Raw genomic sequence first — 12,399 nt, 5'->3', positions numbered from 1 at the left:
TCACTATGCCAACTTCACCTAAATCACAACAGGAAAAAGAACAATCCAATTTTGTTCTTCCTTTTTAGAAGAAATAAGAATACTTTGTAACAGAGAAAGGAGAATCTCAATGCTATTAAGAAACACAGCATGAATGTACAGACAAAAAGAAGAGTGGATAGCTCATGCTGTTATTTTAAGACCAGTAGAGAAGTGACTCTCACCTTCCCTAAACACAGTGGTTTCTCCCAACTCATACAGAGGAAAAGGTACAATCATTAATCTTAAAGGGAAATGCTTGGAACTTAATTCTTAACAGTTTCTGGTTTTCATTCATCTGTACAAATTCCTCAAAATCCTTCTTTATCATTTTTCACAGTAATTTTTTCAACGTACCTACGTCGTCCGTCCTGGTTCCAGTGAGCTTCTCAGTACTGCGTACCATTGGTCACATTAACACATACATTAACGTGTTCACTCTCCTGTACCTTGTTTCCATGCAGCCTAGAGTCTATTCCAGCATCCTTGCAAGCCTCCAGCTGTGGAGTCTAACATCAATTCTGCCTGGGCTGTGCCCAAGCAACGGATGATTACGGGCAAATGGAAGGAAAGTGGCATCAATAATTCAAGCTTTCTCATGGCACCTTTGAACTTTTCAACCAGCAATATCACCAGCTGGTTGGCAGAATTTTGGATAAGAGAAGAGGTGGGATTTCACCTAGGCAAGAGCCAAGCTCGGGCGTGGTATGATTAGGTACATCTCCAAAGAAAGATTGAAAAGGAGAGGTCACTTCCAATACCAAAACATGCCTGCTGTAATCCAAGAGGCTACCAGACAAGGCACAGTGAATACTATCTAAATAAGAGTTTAGGCTAGCGAAAAGGATTAAATCATAGGCCTCTTTCTTCTGCATCCCTGGAGTTTTATTTCAGGGAGCCAAGCATGGGTAGCTCAGCCTCTGCCCTCTTCTCCTTGCCAATACCAAGCTCTCTGTTGACAGCAGGAAAGCAGTTTCCAGCTTAGCACTGAAAAGACAGCAAAATTGGCACCATTTTTGTCCTCATTATGCCTAAATCTCAGTCCAAGTCAAGCAGAATGACTAAGTCTCCTTTCAACTTGAATTTCCAAATAAAGCCATGGTCCCCTTTAAACAAAGCTTTTGCAGACAGGTTAAGGTTACTCGCAGTAAGTGATTACATTCCATGCAATGTTGCTGTCTAACTCAGTGATGGTTTTCCCCTTCCTAGGTTTTTCTCAAGAAAGCAGAAAACAGGAAGCACAAATGCACACAGTGTAGTCTGTCCCTACAGTCGCCATCTGCACTCACCAGCTTGTGAAGTGACCGAGTGGTTAGTGCAGGATTTAACTAATCTGAGGATGACCCTGGTTCTTTAAGGCAAAGACCCCTTCTACCTTCTACTCCCTCCCAAAAAGCCTTTCCAGAGAAGCTGGAGATTAAACAAGATAAACGCAGGTGTGGCCAGCAACCAGAACAAGAGACCCGAACATAAAATGTGATGAGTGCTGTTAAGATAAGATATGAGATTCTTAGCAGCATTAGTGCAGGTGGGACCTGTTTTCCTATCTCCTTCCAAGAACCCCCTGGCTGTTATGTACTGCACTTTGAGGGCTCCTCCACTAAGAAGCAAAGATAAAAACTGGGTGCTGAGCTGGAAAACTTCAGAAACGCACTTTACCTAAACTTTCCGTCACTGGATGGTCCTCTTTTTCAGCTCATAAAAATGAGGCTGTGGAGCAACAGATTAGTTAACTATTTCGTCATGTTCTTTTATTAGTTATTTATAAATAAGTCTCTATCCCTCTCTGCGGAGAAGAGAGATGCCTTTTGTAAAGCCCAGAATGACTGATGTCATTTGGATCATTAATTCCTTATTCAATCTTAAAAAAAAAAAGCCCTGGGGCTCTTAGCTCTAAACTTCTAATGTGTGCATGGCAGGGAGGAGAAACTTCTCTGAAAAATTCACCTCTTCACAGCTCCTGAGGAGGAAGTGGCTCTAACAAAATCTATGTTGTTATCAGCTGGAGCCTCTTCAAGGCTCTGTGTACCCCAGGCAGAACTGGAGCCCTCTGTTTCTTTGATTTGTCAGAAGTCTCAGACATTATGATTGTGTTCTGCCTGAGGAGCATGGCCAAGATGAATGTACTGATCGTGTTCACTTTCTTATCAGACTACTGTCTGCTTTGAGCTACAGCGAGATGAGAAAACTAAATTGATGCTGAGCAAATATTCCCTTCTCCACCTCTGTCTCAAGCCTGTCTGCCTCAGCACCTCTAACCTGTATTCTCTGCACAGAGTAAAAGATGCATTTGTTTGTCTTTTAAAGTGCTCCTAACAAGATGCTGGCAGTTTGTTCATACCTTTTGAAGGAAGCAGGAGGTCAGTGCCAGGAAAGGTGAAACATTTTCAGGTTTCAGCTCCAGATCCCTGAGCAGACTGGACAGTGGAGGTTGATGGCCCAACACCTGGGTCCAAGGCCCACCTCAGCCACTGATTTACCATGTATTTTTGCCCAAGTCATTGCTTCAACAACAAGACAGATTCATTTCAGACAAGAGCATGAATACTGACACAACTTGCCCTCATGCACAGCACCCTCAACACCATGCGATGTTGTACATGCGATGACAATTAAGTCATCTTTTGAATTAAAATCTTGTTTGCATTTTCCCAGTCTTACTGCCCGTCTCTGCCCACCTCTGTGTGGACACGCAGTGTTGAGAGGGCAGTGCTGGGTGCAGTAAGGAGCTGGGAAGGACACCGACTTTGCCAGCTACATGCTACTCAGGGATACCAGCACCAAGGGGAATTTACAGCTTCCCTGACTTAAAAGCCCTTTTACCTTGCAGAAACCGCTTTGACAGGGGAATCCAGCAGCAGATGGAAGGAACTTCATCTGGCTTTAAAAAAGAGGCTACATTCCTTGAGAAAGTACAAGGCTTTCCAGTTTCCTAAAGATTCCTTTATTTACACAATGGTCCTTTCAGCTAGTATTCAGCCACTATTATTTTAAAACGTTATTAGAGAGGGATAACACATCAGATCCACCTTTTCACTGCAAATTCTTCTTAAGCCAACTACATAAAATAGAAGTATTGATGCTATTGCAGAAAAGAGAGCTAAGAAGGTAACTCAATTTTTTAAAAAATGGCTAAATCACAAGAATAAAAGAGTAGAAACTGGTCATGACTGATCAGAGAAATGACACTTTGCATAAATTCACAACAATCTTGTTTGGTAGTAGTTGGGTAAGGAGGCTGGTCCATGCTGGCCCTTATTATTTTTAAGATGAAACTTGATAAATGTATAAATAGGGTCTCCTCTGATTTCATTCTATAGCAAGTAGAATTGACAATCCAGGCAGGATCCTGCAGCCTATAAGGCTGGTTTAAAACTATCTTCCTTTATTTTTGTAGCTTTTTTCCCCCCTAGGTCTCATTGCATTAATATAAAATATCTGCACTGTTCCTTCCGTATCACATGCTGCCTCATATTGATAAAAACATTCTCCCTTAAGCCTGTACCCCAGGCTGTTGAGAGAGAATTCCTGGCTTCTCACTGCTTCAAACTGATAAGGCCTCTGCTCTCTTCTTCCAGCTGTTTTAAGATAACCTAGAAGGTCTCCAAGGTCTTTTTCCCCAGCAATAACCTGAGGAAGCCAAATAAAGTATTCATGACTGCAAGAAGAAACCAAACAATTAAGTTACATACGTTTGAAAACAGCCTCCTTGAATATTTCAGGAGCACTTTGTTGCCCAGTTGTCTGCCATTCAATGAGGCTAGATGATCCTGTTACACTGGAAGCCAGTGTCCCATGGCCCCTACCTAGAGGTCAGCCAAAACGACAGACCAAGACACTGTACAGATGGTATTACACCCTACTGGAGGGATGGACTTTATCTGCGTCTGAGCCGAAAAACTCTGCACTATGCTAAGACACAGCTCAGGCTTACTCCTTTTAATCCCCTGACCTACCTCTGCAGTTAGTGTCTAAAAAGAGAGAACTGAAGATGCAAGGCCAGGCAAACCTGTACTAACTTTAATCTTGCTGGTTTGGTAACCAGAGCAGGTAACAACAGTGAACTGGCAGACTGAAGAAAACAACAGGGACTCTGGCATGATTAGAAACCAGCAAACAGGCCTATGTGTCATTCTACTGCATCTTCACAGCTGTTGTGTCTTGTGTGAGCTAGAGTATAACTAAAGAGAAGGTGATCTTTGTGCTTCTATCATACTTTATTGAGAACACTGACATGCCTGGGTGGCCTCAAATAAGGAGCAGTCCTTGTTCCCTTTCTTCCTTTTCTGCATAGCTGGGAACTGTGGCTTTGATACATAACTCGAGTTGGTGAAATCCCCTAGATTTGAACTGGTTTTCAAATCAATTATACATGAATGCAAGAGACTTTCCAATTGTGTGGGCTACAGCACTGGTGTGTGGCTGCCAGCAGGGTCTGTTCTCCCATGAGAAATGACTCTTCTGCAGAAAGCTTCACAGCCCCTGAAGTATAAATCAAAGGATCAAAGTGGAAAGTTAGATTGTCCAAACTGAAATGATTACACGCAGGTATTTGAAAATCCCCAGCAGATGCTAATAAGCTTGCAGAGATAAAGGTAGAAGGAATCACGCAGCTAGAGGTGAGGTTTCATATTACAGCTAAACTGACTTTATGGCTGCCATCTGAAAGGGACCACTCCTTCCTTCCAGTGTCTTCAATATTTTCACTGAATTTTTAGACTTGGAAGGGACCATAAAGATCATCTATTCCAACTCCCCTGCTGAAGCAGGATTGCCCAGAGCATGTTAGAGCATGTTACTCAGGACTGCATCCAGGCGGGTCTTGAAAATCTCCAAAGAAGGGGACTCCACAACCTCCCTGGGCAGCCTGTTCCAGTGCTCAATATTCCTCAGTTGTTTCCTTGCACCGGTTCTGGTGGTCATCTTTGAGCAATTTGACCTTACAGGTAAATTGATATAATGGTGAGCTTCCTCTTAAATGAGTGGGCCCGCTTGTCTGCAATTGCTCTTGCTCGTTATTCCCTTACTCCAGATCATAAGGCAAGATCATAATAATCGGTTCAGTTCACTGATTCAGCAAAATGTTAACATAGTTAAAAATAAAACTGAAAACCACAAATATGTACTAGGAGAAGAAAGGGAGGAGGAACAAGTAACACGGGAAGGCAGAACAGCTCTTAGCAGCAACACCACAGATGTGAAACACTTTTAGGGCTCCTAAGCTCTGGGAGGGAATGGGGAGGAGAGTACAGGGAGGTCAGAGTACATAGAAGAAGGTTTGATTTTGAAACTTTGACAGATGCTCCATCAAAAGTAGATTATTTTATAGTGGAACATCAGAATCTTTAGTATGATATTGGGCCATCATCCTTTTTGGGCCATGTTATACTGTCTTTACAGTTCTGCAAGCATAGGTGCTCTTATTATGCTTTGCTACCAAAGATCTGTGGCAAACTGGGAGTGGTTTCCCTACCCAGGCATTAGAAGACATTCTCAAGGGGTTGTCTCCATTTATTTTACAGGATGATGAACATTTTCTCCCATTTAATATTAACAATCCTGTCAGTATCTCGTGCTCTATTCCGCTGCAGATATTTAATTTCCTTAATCTTCTCTAGATAGATCCCTATTCATTTTACAAGAGGTCTCATCTCTCCCTATGCACAGGAGATACCCTCATAAGTAATAAATACCTCTCAATAGACATCACTTTAACAAGGTTTATAGAATTTGAATCACTTCCATACAGCACACATTACAATGGAAAGTTCCCTTTCTGTGCATAAGCAGTCCTAAAACAAGCGCATCAATGAGCAAGTAAACCTGCTGAATCAAGTCTGTTCAGCCTTCAAGAAAAGATGACAGCTACTCTCTGCTGCTTCTCATCAAAGAAAATCTACTAGTGTTAATAGTACTCCCATGTTATTAATTAACGAGGCACATGGAGTTCTGATACATTGATTCATGGCTGTGATGCTAGATGAAGATCTGAACCCTCAAACAGGGTTTTCTAATAGTGTAACAAATAAACCTCTAAGTAACAGTTGAACGGGCACAGAGAACAGTTGGGAGGAGTCTGCCTAAGCAACATCATTAAACAGAGTTGAAACAGACCAGGAGTCCTTTCTACCCAACCCAAGGTTAGAGTCTTTGAAAGTGCAATGCAATGCACTTCTGAGAGATGACATGATATTATTTTCCTTTGAAATTCTCACGTCCCACTTCCCATAGTCAAAACAAGCCTTTTAAGGATGGACCCTGAATGTTGCGCGACAGAAGTCACAGTGCCTGGACTCTCAGACTACTTTCAGTAAAGGCTTCTTTCTGTGCTTCTTGAGCCTTTAGGACTGAGGCATGGGCATCTGCTGTGGAGTCTCCAGCAAGTCAACCAAGTATAAAATTAAACCAGTCTTTCTTAAAGGTTAATTCCATAGTAGGTGACTACCACTTAACGCCTAAGTTTTATTATTTTCCAAAACTGTGCCTCATGGGCCTAACTTGACAGAACTGAATTTCCTTGAGATGGATTTTTTTTTTTTTTTAAAGTCCTCATTACTGTTCATTAGCATTCAAAAGATCTTCGTATAATGAAAGTACAGGCAAATACCTTCAGGCCTGAACTGTGAGCAAACTCACAGCAGTGACAACATCACAAGCCATCAAACCAATTAAGGGCTATCATACCTGCTTTGGTCACAAACCTGCATTTCATCTGCTCCTACCTGTGTCAGAATAAAGACAGGAAGATGCGCTTGCCTGTAGAACAATCACATCCTTTAAGAATACCTCTCCCAAATTCCACTCCTGTGGCTAACAGGACAGACGCTCTTCCAAATCCAATAATCTTCAGACTTTGCAGTTTAGAATAAACCTCCCTCAGCAATAACTTAAACCACTTTGAACTCAATATCCCACCTAAGTTCGAGTTCTCGTAAAATAACACTAAGCCTTTACTTGAACCTGCCATATTCTCTGCTTTCATGGACTCTTACCTCCATCAAGATGTGAGCTGTGACGTCTGACTTTGAGGTGGAATTCAGCAGCTCAGAGATGCCCTTGTGTACCAGATTCGGGTTTTTTTATGAGCTCAGCCAGTTTTTCAAGGGCCTAGCACAGCAACCTGATAAAGATAAGTTCCCTTTAAGGAAGGAGAGTGTGAACAGAAGCCAAGCTTCATTTTTGAAGTCCCTGCCCTAAGCATAAGCAGAGAACAGGAGATTGACTTTAAACAAATGATCAACATTTAGAGTCTCTTTAGGAATAAGCCCATAATACAGAGACTCATTTACCACAGGAGCACACCGGAAGAAGAGATCCATATCTTTTGAAGGCTGGGTCCTGCCCAAGATACAGATCCTTCCTACCAAGGGTGACTCTCCCTGACTGCTGTCAACATGTGTTCAGGACCATCCATCTTAAAGAGAGCCCCCTCACCAAAAAAATATTTTAAAACATAACTTAGCTCTAGACACAAAATCTATGCCACAAAGAGCTGGAGAGCAGCAGTCTCAACACATTTAGCTGGGGAAGAGGTGTGCATTGGTAACAGCCACACATCAAAGTACCCTTTTAGCTACTTTCCTCTCTACTGAAACAGGCCACAAGTGCAAGGAGCCTTTTTGCTCTCCTTTGTTGTGTTCCCGGCATCCCTTCTCCTGCCACCCCCAGAGTTCCATTCAGTCAACATGTATAAAATAAGCACATCTTCATGAGATGGGAGAGGAAAATGAGGAGTTTGTTTACACAACAGTGTTTCATTAGAAGAAAATCAGTCCCTGGCAGAGCTGACTGACCTTGCAGGGTACCAAGTCCCCCTGCACTGGGGCGGTCTCCTTTTCTGCTCACAGCTGGTGGTGGAAGAGACCACTCGCTCTCATGTCCCATCTCCCACCTTTGTTGCTTTGTAGCTTTCAGAGTCCTATTTTAAGCAGCAAAAGCAGAGGCTGCTGCAAAACCAGTACAAGGAACAGCACTGCTGACCCGGGGATGGACATCGGGGCCCAGCTTAAGGGTAAAGTATCAGGAAAGTGAAGTATTTTATGCATTTACACCATGCTCAGAAAGCATTCAACGGTGGCAGCCATGAACGGGACCTTACCCAGGACACTTCAGCATGTTTCTGAGGGACGAAGGTGCTTCCCAGGACCTCCCTGAACTCCTGCAGGCCTTGCTCCACACCATTATCACAAAAGAGAAACTTCTTCGTGGCGTACCTCTCGAGAGGCGGCAGTGCCGGGGCTCGCACTCACGGGGGAGCCGCCCTGAGGCGGCGGCCCTGCACGGAGGCCCCTGAGGGCAGCGGCCTTGGCTGAGGGCAGCGCCCTCTGCCGCCTGCGCGAGACGGGAGAAAGGGCGGGAAGAGGCGCCGCCTCACGCTCTGAGGAGAGCAGCGGCGAGGGCGGGCGGCACCCGACAGAAGGGTTTTCCCTCAGCATTGACAGATCCTCTGAGGTAGGAGCCGTCACGGCTCGGAGGAGAAGCAGGAGGAGAGGCTAGGTTCAGCCCTCCCGCTCTGGAAAGGCGTCTCTGAACAGAGGCTGTAGTGACAGGGAGCATAAAAAACAACCAAGACTCACCTCACAGGAGGCTACGGAGAACCGAGCCAAGAAGGGAAGAAACTCACCCCTCTGCGGACACCCTACCATGGCCTCAGCCCTCTTTCCTGACACATTAAGCCATAAGCCAGTCAGTGGAAGATGACCACTCGCACCAAGAGCGGCCTTTACTTTAGTTGTTTACTTTCCATGCCACGGAGAAGATGGATAAACTAGTTTAAGTGGAGAAAACAATGCCCTTTCCCTGGAACCATTTCCTATTACCATTGCAGAGCTTGCAACTGCTGCCAGGGAAAGCCAGGCCACCTCAGCCTACCCGTCTCCACAGGCACAGCATGAAGAAAAGGCCCTTCTTCCACCAGAAAACACTACCCAGACAAGGGGCTGTGCTGGAGAGGTACCATTTCTGCCCAAGCAACAGTTGGAACAAATTAATCAACAGCAGCCTGACCTCAAGGGCCATCCTACTGCTACAGCAGCCTTCACACATAGGGTTTTGCTGGTTTTCTTGTAAGTTGTGCTTTATCTGGAAAGCTTGTCAAATTCACCCTCACCTTGGAGGAAGAGGTCGATGTGCTGCATGGAAATAATCCAAGCCCTTGGGGCTTGTGGCTGTTAGTGAAGGCACTGAGTTTTCTGTGACCAAGAGCTGGTGGCAGCTATTGAAGGAATGGGTCTTCTGCACCAGGCTTACCTCAGGGAAGCAGCTACAGTTGCAACACAACCTTGGCCTTTGCTTCAGAGAGGTCAGTAAGTCGAATAATGCGGCTTAGCAAGAACTGTTGGGCTTTAGAAGAAAACTTCCACTAAAGTCTCTCTCATTCTTCAGCTGTGCCAATTCAACCCCAGATCCCAGTCCTGTTCTTATTAAAGACATCCCAATTCATGAGGCCACATAGGCAGTGACATGCTTTGCAGGCTGAATTTAGGACTACAGTCCAGGCATGCATTTATTCTAGCTGCAATAGATACAAACCATATTCTAAGAAACAGACCAATTAAGCTGTAAAAAAAATTTCATTCTCTTACTAACCAGACATGCCTCAGGCCTTACGACTAAGATGAAAAGTACTTTTCCTTCCAACATTATGTTCTTCTCATAGAACTGTTAGACAAATTCAGCAAATATTCTGTTGCTAAACATCTGAGGAAAGCTTGCATTATTGTTGGGAGAAAAAAGAGCCCCAGGCCAAGCTTTTCTAGGACTATAGAATTTTGGCACCAACTATGCAACCATATAAAAGAGCTCACATTACAAGAAAGCATTTGACCTAGAACTCAGGCCACTATAAAACAGCGTCCCGTATAGATACCCAGTATGTGTATTCAGATGTGGAAAATTTGGGCTGTTCTTTCTTTGTGATCCAAGACTTTCCCCTCTGCAGAGAAACAGGTCTGCAAGGGTTAGGGAACATGCTGCCAACAGAGCTATAAGAAAGGATTTTTTCAAGCACTGGCAGCCAGTGTTAACAGCAGCTCAGCTCCTGCAGCAAAGGGGCACCTGACGGTGCCAGACCCCAATGAGACTGTATAAAGCAGGAGAACAGGAGAGCACTGCCAAAGCCGGACTGGCAATAACATTAATAGGGGGCAATGAGCCCTCAGAGTGCTTCCAAGCATTATGCATTAGCTCTTGGAGACAGCAAGCTTCTATCAGATCCTAGACAAGGGGAGTTCAAGTGAAAAGTAGAGGTGGGCACAAAACTCAAGGAGTTTGGCAGCAGCTGAATCCTCTGATCAGAAGCAGGCTATTATTATTACTGTCGGCTGACGGGCAGGCTGAGAGTAACAGCAAGACTCAGACAGCAATTTCTGAAAGGGAGAAATACAGAGATTTTTTTTCCCCTGTTGCATTCAAAAGCTGCTTACAGATATTCACTGAAGACTGCATCCTTCACAAACACCTTATCCCACCGCTGATTTTACTTGCTAGTGGTTTTCTCACAGCACAAAAAAATACACCCTAGTTCTGAATGTCATGAGGCTTTCCATCCTCTCCTGCTTGGCTCAGAATATAATTGAAAGCACAACACATGAGTTCCAGTCTTCTCCTGCTTTGCCCCTTTGCCATTTCTCTTGTATTTCAGACATGGCAGCTCTAAAAGGATTCTTAATGCCTCTGCTCACAACAATAAGCCAAGCACTTAGTTCTAGTGAATCTTTCAGCTGTAAGTTTCAAATAAGCATTGCTAGGAAAGATCTGCCATATATCAGCACGCATCCTAAACTGATCCCATTAACAGTCTGGCTTGTGCTTTCAGGAAAATAAAAAGAAGCCTGGATGAATTTTTTTTGTTTTGTTTTTAAATCTAAATTCACTTTAAGATGTCCAAATTATGATAGCAGTTTTGTGACCTGTCCAACTCTTTCAGTGGACCTATTGGATTTTTCAAGTTATGTGGGTGAAAATGGGGAGAAGTTATGAACTCCTCCTGCCGTTTCTGAGCAGGACCGCCATGTCACTCACCCCAAGCCTGCCAGCAAATTAAATACTCAGAAAAGGCATCAGAATCAGCCCATCTGTGAGGAGCAGAAAGAAGCAGCTGGGTGCGCTAGGATGATGCACACGCACAGGATCACACCAGGTCAGAAGCTGCTGATTAAACCCCAACTTCCTGTAAATTTGCAGCATCAGTGCCTGGCACAAGAGGTGGAAAACAGCAGGCCACCGTTCTGTTAGCCTCCATCCCGCAGCAGTAGAAACAAGGAAATAATGAAGCTAGCAGAAATAGGGAAATAGAAACAAGTTTGTCAGACCATGCTGAGCAGGAGAGAAGGCTCTCAAAACCTCATTAGCAATAAATCAGGTCTCAAAGGAGATACCAATACTTCTAGAAAGAAGGGTGCCTGAAACAACACCTGAGCAACAGCAACTGCAACCATATTCTCCTGTAGAATAGGAAGTGCCCACCCTGATACTCTAGGAAAGAAAGGATCCCTCCGCCTTGCTCAGGAAGATAAAGACAGAGCTCAAAACAAGCAGGCTTCCAAAGCATACCACGGATGACAGCTCAGCACCCAGTCTGAGAGGATTTAGTTCTTTCTCACTGACTAGTGCTACAAGCAAGTTATAGGAAATAGGAGAATACACTGTTCTTTTTCTTAGCTGGAAAAGAAGAAAATGGTGTTAAGTCAGGCACAAAGGAACCAAAATGTTCAAAGAATAACAAACTGCTCTACACAGTGTTTCACCACTTTCAATTCAAAATCCATTGGCTGACTAGTACAGCAGCGCTGCCAGATCAACTGTTCCTCCCTTCAGCGGGTTATCACCCAAGTTATTTCAGGACAAGGTGGCCTTTTGGGCACTATAATCCGAACTGATGCCCTTTTCTGGCAACACCATGTATGAATTGCAGGACAGTGATACAATCAACTTGCTTGCCACATGCATTTTCTCCAAATCACCACCTTGCTTAACAAGGCCACTTCATCTCCACGAGTGCTCTTTGCCTCTACAGCTCCGAGAGGGACAACTCCACCTTCTTCAATAGGTAAGTGGGCATGAGCCTGTTGCCAATGTGAAAGAAACAAATGATGGGAAGAATAGATATGAGAGCAGACAAGGATCACAAAAGGGAATTCAGAGTTTTATTTCCAAAAAAGAGCAATGTAGTGTTGAAACAAAAATCAAGTTCAATTAGTTTTCCTCTGATTTGAATGGCTACAAAAATAGATTCTACCCAAATCCATAAAGCCAGTTAACAGTACCATAACAAACAAAACCCAAAATTACTCATTCAGATACCACATACAGCAGTAACAGGAATCTAGCATATATTATTTAATGTTTTTTTAAAAAGTAAATTTCTAAAATGTTTCTGTT

This window comes from Numenius arquata, chromosome 17, assembly GCF_964106895.1.
Source record: "Numenius arquata chromosome 17, bNumArq3.hap1.1, whole genome shotgun sequence".
Classification (NCBI taxonomy): Eukaryota; Metazoa; Chordata; class Aves; order Charadriiformes; family Scolopacidae; genus Numenius; species Numenius arquata.
Note: the sequence above shows the minus strand (reverse complement) of the source record.